Here is a 16,797-nt window from a genome sequence, read left to right as displayed (position 1 = left end):
TGTAAACAAGAGTAGAATAAACAACGATGGCAGGTGATGATGATTGGAGACACGAGACGGAATAGATGGGGAAAAGAACAGGAGGACAGATAGGGAGCATGATAATACTTTGCAAAATTTTCTTGATTTCAGTAAAAAATATTTGATCATTGTTTGGTGTAAATGTAATTTTGTGGGCCAGAGGTGTAAGCAAAGGGTTCATATTTTGACAATTTTTCTCACAGGTGTACACATCTATACTTTAACCTAACCCTATTGCATTATTTATTCTTAACAGAACAAATATGGATCTTCCCAAAAGGTTTTTTCATGTTTCTCTTACTTTTGGGTACAAATTTACATTGATACATAGATTTTAACCGTATGATCAAACCAATGACTGTTGACATTACAGGTCCATATCACTTTTTGAGGATAACTGAAACAATTGTATACAATCCAGTACAGTCCAGCACAGAGAATACATGTGTACAGTTATGAGAGGGAAAAGCCTGTAAACAACTAATAAGTTATTTATTTTTGTCATATTTTGCCAGGCTTTACAGTAGTCATTTAACAGTTCGTAATGGAATCCAGTCCAGGCTTTACAATAGTATTCTTACAGTTTATGAAATCCAGTCCAGGCTTTACAATAGTATTCTTACAGTTTATGAAATCCAGTCCAGGCTTTACAATAGTATTCTTACAGTTTATGAAATCCAGTCCTGGCTTTACAATAGTATTCTTACAGTTTATGAAATCCAGTCCAGGCTTTACAATAGTATTCTTACAGTTTATGAAATCCAGTCCAGGCTTTACAATAGTATTCTTACAGTTTATGAAATCCAGTCCAGGCTTTACAGTTGTTTTTTTACAGTTCGTTTACGTAATCCATGCTAGGCTTTAGTAGTATTCTTACAGTTTATGAAATCCAGTTCAAGATTAACAAAAAATTTCTTACATTTTGTTATAAAAATCCAGTCCAGGCTTTAAAGTTGTCATTTTGCAGTTCGCAATGAAATCCAGTACAGGATTTACAATAGAATTATTACATTTTGATATGGAATCCAGACCAAGATTTACAATAGTATTCTTACATTTCATTATGAAATCCAGTACAGGATTTACAATAGTATTCTTACATTTCCTTATGAAATCCAGTACAGGATTTACAATAATATTCTTGCATTTCGTTATGGATTCCAGTCCAGGCTTTACAATAGTATTCTTACATTTCGTTATGAAATCCAATCCAGGCTTTACAGTTTTTTACAGTTTGTTTACATAAGCCATGCTAGGCTTTACAGTAGTCATTTTACAGTTCGTTACATTGTAGTGGAAGATTTTCTATTTTCATTTTAATTATAGTTTATGAACTTATAATTGTTAAATGGAAAATCCTGTTCTTCTGTTCTAGTGAAAGATTTCTGTTCTTTCCATCTGTTCAGTAGTAAAATGTCCAAAGACTAGAACATTATGCAAAGTCCTACCAGATAAGATAAAGGGGGGCTAGTGAATGACATAAGTAACAAATGATGAACAAGTGGAAAAACTCAGTAACGGTAGTTTCACTGAGAACAAAATAATTTCTTCTATTTGACCAGATGTGCTTCAACTGATACACTGTTAGATGTCGCTGTAGATTTAGCAGCACTGTACTGTAAAAATCCACAGTACTATACTGTATGTGTACATTACAGTACAGTACTGCAGTTCATAATGCATTCTGGGTAAATTTGTTTGAGCGGGAAAATTTTACAGTATATTTTGGTCTTGATGTAACCTTGCTGTAGCCATTGCTGTAATGTGCCAGGTGTACTTGCAATAATCAGAGAAAGTGCGCCAACGTCAAATCACACAGACAGAGGGAGAGCACAACTCTTGGCTGCAGCTGAAGGAGGACGATTGATTTCTGTCAGTTCGGTAAGTTTGAAATATTTCTGTTTCATGAAAACTTAATTTTTAGTTTAAGAATGTTGTCAATAGTTTGTCACAATATTGTTTTAAACGTGCAATGAGAGAGAAAAACGGTCGCCAACAAAGTTTCAATCTCCCTCAGAAAGTAAGCTAACGTTACACACAGATGTCTACCGCTGCTTTAACTCGCTTTACACCTTTTTTTTAATGAATATAGGGTTGTTTTAACTAAATTATGACGGTTTGGTGAGTTTATATTGTGTTGAAAGTGTGGTGACAATGAAACTATTTTTAACGAAATGGACAAAGACAACCCGCCAGCGCGGTCTTGCGGTCCCAGCATAACGGTCGTTTATCTCGGCGTTTCATCCGTTCAGTTAGCGTCAGAGAAAAGTATTAAGTTCGACTGTTTGGCAAGGCTGACTCGTGGTTGTAAACAGATAGGACTTGACACCCCGTACACAGCATAGTACCGAACTCCTCCACAGAAGTGAAAACAAGAAACCTCATATTTAACTGGATACATGCATCAAACTCATCGCAGCTTTAACTTCGACCAAATATAATTCAGACCTGGGCTCATCTTAATATCAGATGAACGAAAGGGATTGCCGCGCTTATTGTTGTTGTTATTATATTACGTAGCAATGCTGACATCGCGGGCACGCGCGTCGAATTTCTGGGTCGAAGAATCTGTTTCAGCCCACGCAGTACTTTTAAATGTGTGTCATGCAATATCCACTTCTCGCCGCAAGGTTGTAGTATGTTTTTACTAAATACGACAATTAATAGGTCAAGTCCGACCACCGGAAGCGTTTGATGTTTTTAACTTTCAACTCGGAGGTGTTTTTAATTCACAGCAACTGTTTAAACATTTGTGTCAGTTTCAACCGGGCGGTGTGCTTCCACTAAGCTCTGGTCTCTAATGAAAGGTAGATGGACCCAAATAAATATCTTTTATCTTGGTCCTGAAACATTTTACTCTGAGTCTATGGTGGAGAACGTATTTAAAGAGTAACTAAACCCCTGGTCAGAGCCTGACTCCACCCACTGCAATATTTGAAAAATGCAAGAAAAGTGGGCAGATCCCAACGAAGATAGAGGGGACGAACTAAGCTCGTATCAAGTGTGTGGTGAGATCGTAACAAGGGCGTGGTGAGCTTGAACCTGCTTACGTCACGAGTCATTTTTTGGACCCAACATCCAATGGGAAAATTCAACTGCAGTAGCCACCGTTCAACCTGAAGAGGGCAGCAATCAGACGTTTTTACACCATATATTGTAGTATTGAAACACTTTATAACCAAATGTCAAAAACATTACTTAAATCAATGAACAGCACTAATAAAGCTTCATTCTTACAGATCATTAATTAAAAAAAGTTGGTTTAGGGTTTAGTTACTCTTTAAATAAACCGCGGAAATTTCGTAGTCGCGTAACTTTATCTATTAATAGACTACAGTGAACGTTCTGTCAGAATGTCCACTGCAGGTATCGTTCTAAAAACCATGGTTCCGATGCACATTCCAACTAAAGTTTGATGCCCATTCCAACTAAAACAGTAAATGTTTATAATTTATTTTGAAAGTACTAACAAAATTCTACCTTCTGTTAAAATTTCATGCAAATATCTGATAAAATGAGAAAGTTACAAGCAAAAACTTGTGAATAAGCAGCATTTCGGTCACACACATTCCATAGACATCCATATATAACTTTTTCCCCTGATTTCTAATATTAAAAATATCATATCTTTCTCAATACTCAATAGATTTTTACAATCCTTGTTTCTTTGCAAATGGGAATGTCTGCTCTGTCTAGTCATGTGATAAATTTAGAGTTTTGGGGTTTTTGAAAATTTTGTCATCATACCTATAATTATTACGGTATATCAGCAAAAGCAGAGAATATCTTCTCTTAAGCGTTTTACACGCCCAGTAAGTTGTCCAATACATTTTTATGGCATATTGTTTCCACCACTTCAGATGCATTACACGCTGTATATAAGTTTCCAAAACACATCAAATCAATGCACGAAAAGAGAATGGGCTCCGCATTTACGTACCTTTGTCTTCTCGTCTCTGTCATCTGATCCTTCATCTCTGGATGTAAAATAGTCCATTATAACATCGTGTAGGAAACTGGCATCACCAGGATTGCTCAGATTTAGGCGATCATGTTTATCTTTAAAGTGAGCAGCTAGCTACTAACTTGTTAAAAAACTTTGCGTGAAATAGTGTTACACCGCAGCCGTCCGGGTAAAACATTAAAGGGACAGTCTTTTTACCTTGTCACTATAAATCGCTATTTTCTGCAGTAAACGAGACATTTTCAGAGATTTTCTGTAGACAAGATGTTATAGAATAATAATTAAAAAAGACTTATTTAGATATTTATATATAATATAACAACTAATATATATATATATATATATATATATATATATATATATATATATATATATATATATATATATATATATATATATATATATATATATATATATATATATATATATATATATATATATATATATATATATATGTTTTACAACTGACTTAACACTTACAGTAATGTTTTATTTGTTAGCATAGCATGATATTAGATTTAAACACTTAATACATTTTTAAATCAATCACTTTGTCTCTGCACAATGAACATTATCAAATATTATTAATGTTGTAAAATATATTGTTCATTGTTAGTTCATATTAGCTAAGGCATTACCAAATGTTAAGGAATAAAGTCTTATAGTAAAGTGTTACTAAATTTTCTTTTACCATTTCCTTTACAATGTCTACTTATTTCTATGGCTAACAGATTTTGTAACATTTGTCTTTTTTACAGTCTTACCATTGCTTGTAAGTCGGATTGGGTAAGATGGATCATCTTTAAAGGCACCAGGCAAGTACATGATGTACAGTTACAAGTCATGTATTTTTTCGACTGCAATATTAAATGCTTTCACGTCATATGTAAAAGTACACAGGAATGTGCTGATCACTTTTTATTTGTAGTTTACATGAGTGTCCTTGCACTTTTCAGGAGTTAAGGCAGATGTGGAGGCACAACGGGTGACACCAGACACACACCAAGCACATTGTTCGGTAAGTTTGCACTTTACCACTACAGTTTCTTTAAATACCCATGTATACACTCATTCACAATTCCCACACACAACACTGTAACACGACCATACACAACATGTACACAATTGTCTTAGTTTGCCATGTAGAAATATACAAACAGAAATATTCAGACTTTGGTTATAAGAAATTTAATTTAATAATTGTATTTATTTAGCAGAGGTGTCCCTGGACTTTATTGACAAAAGATTTTGTTTTCAGAATAAAAAGTTGTGTCCAAATCAGTAACAATTGTACTTTCTGTTCAGGACATTCAATCATGACATGATCCATGTGGATGCTGTCCATTGAGGAAAGAGTTTGTTCAGCGGTAAGTGAATCTTCTGTATTTTAGTGAAATTAGGTGTGGAACAGTAGAATAAGAGCAAAAGGTTTCAGAATAGGGGTAAATTCAAGGCTGAGTTTAGTTTTTTTAAGAATCTTTTTCTATCTTATATTTGTTGACTTAATGTTTATGATATTTCTAACAGGTTTCTGGATAGAATTAATTCCAAAGATGGGAAAAAGTGCACATCCAGACAAGGAGCAAGCAAATAGACAAGGAACTTGGTGCAGAGAAAAGCTGTGGCCATTGACCCCCATGTGAACAGCTTCATGCAGTCCCTGATTGAGTTCGAATGGACGACTTCAAAGTAAAGGCCACTGTGGTCTGTCTGCCACAGTTTAATGCATTTATTTTTAGTGTTAAATGAAATTCAAGTAGAATATTTAAAACTATGGGCCAGTGTTCTTTTTACCACAGTGAAATGTTACCTTTTAGTCGATGATGGACTTTAAACTGAAAACTTCAAACTATGGAACAGTGTTCTATTTGCCAGAGTTAAATATGTTACAGCAGGGGTCTCCAAACTTGTTTATACTTGTTGATTTTATTTTATGTTACTTGATTATATGTTTATTATTGTTTAAAATCTTGTTTTAAATATGTTTTGTTTCGATTAAATGTTTTTTAAATAAAATTTTGATACAAACATTGCTTGGATTGCCTTTTAATTCATTATGTCATGTCAAGGATAGCATTTTTACCATATTAATAACTATAGATTTAAACCTAAATCTCTAGCTATTTTATATAATATTATTGTATTAACTGTAATAAGTAATAAATAGTATTTATGGGTCAATATAGACATTACAGTAAATTACTGTAAAAATAGACTACTGTAATAAAATATTGTAAAATTACAGTAAAGTACTGCTTTGTAACTATACAGTACTAGTTTGTGTACTGTAAAATGGTATTACAGTACAGTACTGTAAAACCAAAATACAGTAACTTACTGGCAACCGTGCTGCCAGTACCGTACTGTAAAAATACAGGGAAATCGTTAACAGTGTAGGTTTCTTAGTCATTGATAAATTGAAGGTTTATTTTCTAAGTGACGCTGGAACTACGATGAAATTTTTGCATCATGGGCGGAGATGGGATGACTGTGTTTTTCAGTATCTTACTATAAATATGTGCTCAACCTTGTAAATGGGGCTCTTAGGTTTTTAAACTTCTAGCACCACGGGGGTGAGAGCCTATTCTGCAGAATATATTAAATTCAGACAAAGAAAATTCTGTCGACAGTGTGTCTGTGTGATCCTTGACTTTTGCTCTTAGTGAGTATTATTTGATGCGGCTAAAATTCCACGACAACATAATCCAGTCTATCCCTGATAGCAATAAGCTCCGGAACGGATCTGCAACGGATCTGCTCCGAAGCCGACAGCTCCGGTCTGGATCCGTTGCGGATCCGCCCCGGAGCCTATTGCTATCAGGGATGCTTTAGTTTTATTCTTACATTTTATTATGAAATCCAGTTCAAGATTAACAATAGTATTCTTTCATTTCGTTATAAAAATCCAGTCCAGGCTTCACAGTAGTCATTTTGCAGTTCGTTATGATATCCAGTGCAGGATTTACATTAGTATGCTTACATTTCGTTATGGAATCCAGTCCAGGCTTTACAATAGTATTCTTACATTTCGTTATGAAATCCAGTACAGGATTTACAATAGTATTCTTACATTTCGTTATGGAATCCAGTCCAGGCTTTACAGTAGTATTATTACATCTCGTTATGGAATCCAGTCTAGGCTTTACAATAGTATTCTTACATTTCGTTATGAAATCCAGTACAGGATTTACAATAGTAGGCTATATCCAGTCCAGGCTTTACAGTTTTTTTACAGTTTGTTTACATAAGCCATGCTAGGCTTTACAGTAGTCATTTTACAGTTCGTTACATAATCCAGTGCTTTAGTTTTATTCTTACATTTTATTATGAAATCCAGTTCAAGATTAACAATAGTATTCTTTCATTTCGTTATGAAATCCAGTCCAGGCTTTACAGTTTTTTTACAGTTTGTTTACATAAGCAATGCTAGGCTTTACAGTAGTCATTTTACAGTTCGTTACATAATCCATTATATGCTTTAGTTGTATTCTTATATTTTATTATGAAATCCAGTTCAAGGTTAACAATAGTATTTCATTTCGTTACAAAATCCAGTCCAGGCTTCACAGTAGTCATTTTGCAGTTTGTTATGAAATCCAGTGCAGGATTTTCATTAGTATGCTTACATTTCGTTATGGAATCCAGTCCTGGCTTTACAATAGTATTATTACATCTCGTTATGGAATCCAGTCTAGGCTTTACAGTTCGTTACATAAACCAGTCCAAGCTTTACAGTAGTCATTTTACAGTTCGTAATGTAATCCAGTCCAGGCTTTACAGCATCCCTTGAGTCATTCTACTGCAAGGAGGAGCGTCGAGCGCGCAGCATCCGTCTCAACTGCGTTCAAATCCAACCGTACACAGCACTTTGACTGACTTACCCCACTTAATACAACCTAACAGTGACAACCATTGTTTCTATAACTATGATTACCTATTGGAACTGACTGCTGACCTAGCGGAATTGTATAAAAGATTTCACCGCGGTTACGGCATCGGTAATTCAGAGCATCGGGTTTCTACGCCAAGAGATGATCCGAGCAGCAAACCACCGGTACGTATCGCTTTTGTAACGCTACCCTTGCTTTCCTTTCTATTATTGTTTATTTCATTTTTCCACATTTGATCTCTATTTGGGTTAAGAAAGCCCGTCGCAAGCGTTTAGTGTCAGTGCCCTCTAGATATTGATAAGCTGATTATAATGGATCAATGGCAGCCGCGCATCATTACAGAAGTCTGTCACTAAACATCATGTTAAATGATATATAATTCAGCATTGTAGACGACAATCATATAAATCTTGTTTATTTGGTCCTGCTCATCTGAAATGTCTGGTACATCATCTATTTGTCTTAGTTTGAAGACAAACAGGTCAGTCTGTATATTAACTTGCCTGCTTTGGTGATTGTGATGATGTCTGTGTGACCCGCTGGTTGCCCGAAAACCTCTTGCCCACCACCGGGAGACGTTTTGTGGATCTTGAAACCCAAGGTCAGGCAGAGACACTGCAGTGTGTTTGATGGAGACATTAAAATGATGCCTATGATAAAATATGACTCTGACCAGTTCATTTTAATCTGTCAATAGTTTGAATGGGTAGTGATTATGGTTGGATCTGACTCACACTCCTCACACACACAGACAGGCAGGCAGTTGTCCTTTACTTGTGTGTGTGTGTGCTCATCTGTTCTCATACTGAAAGAAAATCTGTCGTCATCTACTTGTTTACTCATTTATGTAACTTTGTTTCACACATAAAACACGTTTATTTTATATTAGATCTCTGTGAGAGGAACAGATCAAGCTATATGTTGTCACTTGCTAAAAGTCAAGCCTTTGCTGTCTAGTGCTGTGTCAAACCTGAGGTTATAAGTTTGTAAGTGTGCAGGTCACTGTAACCTTAAGGAAAAGAGAAGAGGATAAATAAATGATAGTGACAAATGTTTTTTTTTCTTTTCAACAAACGAATGCACGATTAAATATGGCAAAACCAAGGTAGTGATACTGTGTTTAATTGTTATTGACATGTTATGTCTTGGAGTTAATCAAAATTTTGATAATTTTAAGCATTTAACATCATAACGGACAGCATTCATTCCATTCATAAGGGGAGAGTGGGGCACAACTTAACTCAGGGTTAATTGTAACACGGCTACTTTACATATTTACAGGGTCAAGCAATCTGTGCTTTTGGTTTTTATCAGAAGATGATCTCCTGGGAATTAGTGAAAAGTTTTGATTAAGATATTGAACAAAGAGTGTTTTGGAGGCATGAAAGTAAATTTCTTCTTTTTATGTTTTTTAAGATTTCTAAGTTGGGTGAGAAAGTCACCGAATCCAACTTTACGTAAGGAATAATAGACAACTGGCCATTGAATTATAAGAAAATAATGCACAACCAAGGTGCAATGCGGCACGACGCGAACTGGAGCTGTTACACCGTGGGTGTGCATTATTTTCAAATAATTCAAAGGACCGGAGTCAATTATTCCTCTTATACCACGGTTACCACAAACATTGTTCTGGTGCCTATTTTTAAGACATTTGACAAGTTAGGTGTGCGGTTATCAGAAATTAATGCATACCCACGGAACATTTCTCAGCCAATCAGAATAAAGCATTCAACAGACCCGTGGTATAAAGTATTTAAATCACGGTCTTGTTACCTAAAACATAACACCATTTTAAAGGTGCAGTGTGTAATTTTTAAAAGGATCTCTTGACAGAAATGCAAAATAATATACAAAACTATATTATCAGGGGTGTATAAAGACCTTACATAATGAACCGGTATGTGTTTATTACCTTAGAATGAGACCTTTTTATCTACATACAACGAGGTTCCCCTTATATGGAAGTCGCCATTTTGTGCCGCCATTTTACGACAGAAGCCCTTAATGACAAACTTTTTTATTAAGTTGTCACTGACGATGACATGTTTGTCTGCTGGCAGCTACCGTAGCTTCTCAATGAGGCTGTTTACACTTGGCATTAACATGCGTTTTCGTCGATCGGATCACAAGTGGACGACGTTAATGCCAGGTGTAAACGGTGTTCAAAACGTTTTGAACGCGTCCACTTTCGACCACTTTCAACCACATTCAGAGGTAGTCGAAACCACTTTCGATCGGATCGCTTTGGAGTTGCGGAACGCAATGTGGTTGAATGCGTTCGAACAGCCACATGCGACCGCCTTCTCTCCGCCCATTTATCTAATCTGAGGTATTAAACACTAATTTTACGTCTTTTTTGACTTCTGCCGTGAACATACGGTGAACAGCGCTATTTTTAGCCTTTCATTGATAAAACTACTGCGGGGTGTTCTCCGTAGTTTCGTTTTGAAAGCGTGAAAGTTGCGCGATCCTATTTCATCAATTGTGCTGAAAATTCAGAGAAAGCTCCAACAAATAAACGTACAAAACACTGTGCAGCATGTATACTTGCTAAACAAGCAGCGGGCTCCGACATTATATTAGTTTGCGTCCATATAAACTCATAATTACTCCCGCTCGCGTTTGAATGACAGCAGAGAGACTCGCCCACCGTCTCACAGACCACCCCCTCACAGTATTCAGGACAGATGCGGTCGAAAGTGGACAAAAGAGACGGATTTAAATACCAGGTGTAAACGCAATGTGTCTCTCTCGTCCACTTGTGATCCGATCGATGAAAACACATCTTAATACCAAGTGTGAACAGCCCCTATGTGTTTCAAAAGTGAGGGGTGAGCAGTGGACTAAGCCGTTGGTTGCAGTTCACAACCTCACCACTAGATGCTGCTAAAATTTACACACTGCACCTTTTAAAACATGTATTCTCCTAGTAACTGATAGCTGGGATTGAAAGTTGTCACACAGTGTTAAAATTAAACCTCAGGTATACAATGATTATGAAATAAAAACAATGTTAATACTGCGAATAATCTGCGAACACAGCAGCCACATATCGGCCGATGCCAATACACATAAAAAAATCCAAAAACGGCCCGATATATCGGCCTATCAATTATTATAATACAAGGATGGTTAGATGAAGGATCATCGATGGATGAATGAATGTGTGGATATCTATCTATTATATGCAGATACAACATTTTCTAGCAGGTGTTACAACAAATCCTCTGTTTGCTAGTTACACCAATGGGGTAAGTTGTAACGTTTGCACTCCTTTCACTTTCTGTGTAATTGTACGATAACTTTAGGTTTCAGCAAACTTTAAGTGTTCATTTGTAGCAGAGATGTGTGTGTTGATTTAAGCTTCAGTATGTACATGTGGTCATTCAGGTTGACCTGAACACTATTAGTATTTGTTATAAAAAGGTGATGATAAGAGAGGTCTGTGTGCTTAAACAATAGTAAACTGACCCCCACTGCCTGATTCTGACAATTACAGACACCTTTAATAATGCAGAAGACTGAAACAGGACTGTTATTGTCATGGACAAGCACGCACGCACACAGAGAGACTGTCTGGACTATTACAGTCAATGTTTATAGACACAATCATCTGTAATTGATGTTTGTGTAATTAATGTGTTTATTAATTTGTTAATACCCATACTGGTTTGTGTTATCGAGTATACTGTTGTAGCGGTTATGACTGCCAACACGAAGCTTTGTGATCGATGTGACACTTACACTTGAGAGATGATGTGTGTTATTACACTAAATGTCAGAGGCGTCACATCTTTGCTCATGAGAGATGATGGATGAATTGTAGATTTGGTTGTCCAGAGAGTCCTTCCCCTTTAAATACAGTAAGTAGGCGCAGTGATTTACTGTTTTCAGAGTCTCATGGGTGACATTAACATTAACTCGTGGCGGTCATTATTCTTCTGAGTAGGGATGTGCCAAACTAAACATTTATTTTAAGTACATTTTTGTCTCCTAGACAGTAGTTTGGGAGAGGACAGGAAAGCACAGGGAGAAACTCTCCACTACATCATTGGCAATCAACATATTTCTGAATTGAAAACTGGACTGTTTGTAACTTGATACAGTGACTTAAAAATGCAAAACGTATGGTTGAGATGCACAAATACAGTGCAAGAATTGCTAAGACATTTGTTTGAATATGTCACTACACTGTACAGTGTAAAACAAAGCATTACCATACTGCTAAAGCAAAGTGCTCTTATGAAAGCACCGGTTGTTAGGTAATTCTCGGTTAAATCGCCATTGTGAGCTCACCTGTCAATTTCGAACAGAGTGAAGGGGGCAGAAAAATATTTTGTGCATAATATATGTGCATTTGTTTTTTTCGCTCATATCCAGTTTTAGAGAAGAGATTGTTTTTTCTGTGCATTCTCTTATTTGTTATAATAAATAACTGGACTGGACTGAGCCGGGTTCAGCGGGTTAAGTTGTGTATCCATCTGTTCTGTTCTTGCATGCAATGGGCGTGAACTCCTTTTATGTGTTTGTGAAGCGTAGTGCTTCAGGTACTGTATGTTTGAGGTGAGTAAATACTTTTGTCTGTATAAATGACTGTTGACAAATGAAGCAATTACTAATCTCAGTCATGGGTTTTGGGAGGACAGCTGTTTTATTTCTGGTGACCAGATGCAGACTCAACAGGAGTCGGTGGGATTTTACACACCTTAATCATGGGAATATACTTCACAAATCTGTGCTGTTTGTGCAACAAGCTAGATAAACTTCTGCTACTGATCAAAACAAGCAGACCTGTTTAAAAACTGAGACCAGTTTCATTTAAATTCTTACAGTGCTCTTCGGCTCTTTACGCTGTTTACCGTATTGCACACAGCAAAAAGATTAAACAGATCAACTAGACTTTTACATTTTTTGAAGAGTTAAAGCAGTGATTTAAGAGCTTAAAGGAATAGTCCATTTTCTTAAAAGAATAATCCAGATTTTTTACTCACCACCATGTCATCCAAAATGTTGATGTCTTTCTTTGTTCAGTCGAGAAGAAATAGTTTGGACTTCAATGGACACCAACACTTAACATAGTAACAGTTTTTTTCAACAGAGAGGCTGTTTACACTTGGCATTAACATGCGTTTTCGTCGATCGGATCACAAGTGGACGAAGTTAATGCCAGGTGTAAACGGTGTTCAAAACGTTTTGAACGCGTCCACTTTCGACCACTTTCAACCACATCCAGAGGTAGTCGAAACCACTTTCGATCGGATCGCTTTGGAGCTGCGGAACGCAATGTGGTTGAATGTGTTCGAACAGCCACACGCGACCGCCTTCTCTCCGCCCATTTATCTAATCTGAGGTATTAAACACAAATTTTACGTCTTTTTTTACTTCTGGCGTGAACATACGGTGAACAGCGCTATTTTTAGCCTTTCATTGATAAAACTACTGCGGGGGTTCTCCGTAGTTTCGTTTTGAAAGCGTGAAAGTTGCGCGATCCTATTTCATCAATTGCGCTGAAAATTCAGAGAAAGCTCCAACAAATAAACGTACAAAACACTGTGCAGCATGTATACTTGCTAAACAAGCAGCGGGCTCCGACAAAATATAAGTTTGCGTCCATATAAACTCATAATTACTCCCGCTCGCATTTGAATGACAGCAGAGAGACTCGCCCACCGTCTCACAGACCACCCCCTCACAGTATTCAGGACAGATGCGGTCGAAAGTGGACAAAAGAGACTTATTTAAATACCAGGTGTAAACGTAATGTGTCTCTCTCGTCCACTTGTGATCCGATCGATGAAAACACATCTAAATACCAAGTGTAAACAGCCCCAGAGCTTCAAAGGACTCTAAACGATCCCAAACGAGGCATAAGGGTCTTATCTAGCAAAACGATTTTCATTTTTGACAAGAAAAATAACAAATACACACTTTTAAACCACAACTTCTCGTCTAGATCCGGTCCAGCGCGACCTAACGTAAATGCGTAGTGACGTAGGGAGGTCACGTGTTACATATATAAAACGCACATTTGCAGACCATTTTAAACAATAAACTGACACAAAGACATTAATTAGTATCAGTTGACATTCAACAATGTCGGAACGGTCCTCTTTCAACACACTTGTAAACACTAGGCCGGAGTTTCGCGTTCGTCCTCTGTGACCTCTTGACGTCATAACGTATTGCGTGAGGTCACGCTGACGCTTTCAGGACTGGATCTAGGTGAGAAATTGTGATTTAAAAGTGTAATTTGTTATTTTTCTTGTCAAAAATGACAATCGTTTTGCTAGATAAGACTCTTATGCCTTGTTTGGGATCGTTTATAGTCCTTTGAAACTCCGAAAAAAAAAAAAAACTGTTAAGTGTTGAGTTAAGTATTAAATGTTGGGCTCTATTAAAGTCCATTAAAATGAGAAAAATCCTGCAATGTTTTCCTCAAAAAATATAATTTCTTCTCCACTGAACAAAGAAAGACCTCAACATTTTGGATGACATGGTGGTGAGTAAATGATCTGGATTTTTCTTTTAAGAAAATTGACTATTCCTTTAATGTTGGGTGGTTAGTATGCGGCTGTTAGAGTGTTGCTGTGCTCTTGCACGGATGTTGATAGCTGTTTACATAAAGAACCACTTAAATATAACAGACAGTAGTTAGTATGGATGCCTTCTATTAACCCTAAAAAAACCTTTCAACAGAAAAGCAAAAATTAGGGATGCACCGATTGTTCGGCAACCGAAATTATTGGTTCAAAAATGGCAAAAAAACAATAGTGAAAAGACCGAATATATTTTACCAAACAATGAGGTCTATGATCGCGATCAAATAGCAACCAGCGCAGAGAGCTGCACAAATTCAGAAAACATGTTGGTAAGCATTTTAAAGTGTCTGAGAGACTCGAAAACAGACAACACTACAAGTTTCATTTAAAAATCATGAGACAACCTGAACACCATGCAGTGTATGAGAAAGATACGGCGGTGATCCTGGCTATTTGTTGAAGAACGAGAGACTTAAGCTCTTCATTTCATGTCATAGATGAGGAGAGGAACAACGAAGCGCGTCAGCAGTATGTAATAATTATTTTCTAGAACCAGTAAAGTCCTACAATACAAACACACTTATATTAAATCAGAAATAAAACATTTAATGACAAAAGCTTTTTGTTAGACCCAAGCGTTTTTTCTCTGTCCTCTGTCAATCTTGCAGCAGTCTTTCGCTCTCGCTGCTTGTGCCTCGTTCTTGACCGTCCACGCAGGCGCGCGTCTGCTGCTCAGCATCAGTGCTGCATAAAAGCGTCATTGCAAGTTTTTTTAAGACAGGATAATGAAAAGGTTATTTGCGTATTGTGCTGGAGAAGATCAGATTAATATCCGTTTAGCAAAGACTAATGTGGTTGAATGTAAATGGAACAGTTTTAACTCTGATATCTTTCTGATTTGAGAAGTGACCAGATGAAAAAGGCCCTATAATTTAAATGTGTGTGTGTCTCTCACACATATAGCTGTCATATTACTTTATAAGATAAGACAACAAGAATCATAGTGAAGGGAGCTATTCTGAGAAGCTGTTTTCAGCTAATGACCCATAGTGGACCGCACAGCAGTTTGTAATGAAGTTACTTACTGTACTTTGACTAACAGCACACATCAGTACGGTCAGGAGCATCTCTATATACAAACTACATCACCTCGGTTGACCTTTCTGTAAAACACTTGAGCTTTACTGATTGACCTCATACTGTTAGCGAAAGTCACTAACTAATCTCCTGTGGACAGACTGAGGTGGAACTAATCACAGATCAGCTACAATCATTATAAACTCCAGAAGCTCCTTAAAGGGACAGTTCACCCAAAAATGAAAATTCTGTCATTGACTTACTCTCATGTTACAAACATGTATACATTTCTGATGAACATGAAGATATTTTGAGGAATGTTGGAAACAATCCATTCATGAGCCCCAGTTTTTTTCTACTATGAAAGTCAATGGTGCTCATGATTGGTCATTTTTGGGTGAACTATCTCTTTAACATTACAGCAGGCTCAACTGTTAGCACTTTTGAGACCTTCGGGTCCTTGGGAGCTTTGATTTAGTCAGGATGTTGATAGAAATGAATGTAGACTTTTTGTACATCCTAAACTAATTCACAGACACAACATATACACTTCTGCATGTAGTTTATAAAGGTTTAGTATGACGTTTTGATACCACTAACCCAGGAAATTCAATATTTGAAGGGCTTACTGAATTGGCTAGTCTCTTCCAGGCCTTGAAATGCACAGTCACATTGTGATCATAAGAAATTTGCTGTTGACATTCAGCATCTGCAGTAACTCCCACATATTAATTTACATTCATGTTAACAGTGTACAGAACGTCATATTTACATTGATTTACGCTGCTTTTTTATTCTGCTACAGCTACATAACCTCAATCTGTAGACGCTTACTTTACATTTTATTGCTGCAATGCATTCATTTATTCAGTCGGACTCTGCCCAGCTAGAAGCATTGTTTTAACATACTGGATTTATAGAGTATGATTAAAGTATATTAATCTAAATCTTTATCTTCCAGTGAAAGGATTTCACCTAATATAATGATTACAGTATATATTTTATTTTACGGAGTAAAAAATAATAATGAAAAAAATTGTGTCCTTAAAGTCGCAATGAAATTGAAATGAAAAACTATATATGTATTTTTAATATTGTGGTATTATTAACAAATGACTTATCTGTGAGCTTCATTATTTTTTAAAAATTCGTGTGTGCTCATAATCTTTAATCAAAAATGCAAATCTCCTCCCCTCCTCAAAACGATCTCTCTTCACTTCCGGTCAAAAGTATGGCAGGTGGGCGGGGTCCGGGAGAAGATCGCAGTGATTAGCAATTAGCAACACGACCCAACTTCAAACGA

At 36.6% G+C, this 16,797-nt stretch overlaps 1 protein-coding gene and 1 long non-coding RNA gene across 4 annotated transcripts in view; both read left to right on the top strand.

The window, feature by feature from the left end:
- Positions 1-1,045: 1,045 nt before the first annotated feature.
- On the top strand, positions 1,046-6,306 carry LOC135782715 (uncharacterized). The gene is made up of 5 exons (XR_010545469.2): positions 1,046-1,902; positions 4,744-4,800; positions 4,942-5,003; positions 5,291-5,352; positions 5,513-6,306. It is a non-coding gene; the product is annotated as an uncharacterized lncRNA (long non-coding RNA).
- A 1,486-nt stretch (positions 6,307-7,792) lies between these two features.
- osbpl6 (oxysterol binding protein-like 6) overlaps positions 7,793-16,797 on the top strand; it is an 81,396-nt gene continuing 72,391 nt past the window's right edge. For all 3 annotated transcript variants that reach the window (XM_065293186.1, XM_065293185.1, XM_065293184.1), the window contains exon 1: positions 7,793-8,039. The gene's annotated coding sequence lies outside the window, so the exon portion shown is untranslated. The remainder of the gene's footprint in view (positions 8,040-16,797) is intronic.

Source organism: Paramisgurnus dabryanus, chromosome 15 (genome assembly GCF_030506205.2).
Source record: "Paramisgurnus dabryanus chromosome 15, PD_genome_1.1, whole genome shotgun sequence".
Lineage (NCBI taxonomy): Eukaryota > Metazoa > Chordata > Actinopteri > Cypriniformes > Cobitidae > Paramisgurnus > Paramisgurnus dabryanus.
This window is presented reverse-complemented; position numbering and strand designations above follow the sequence as displayed.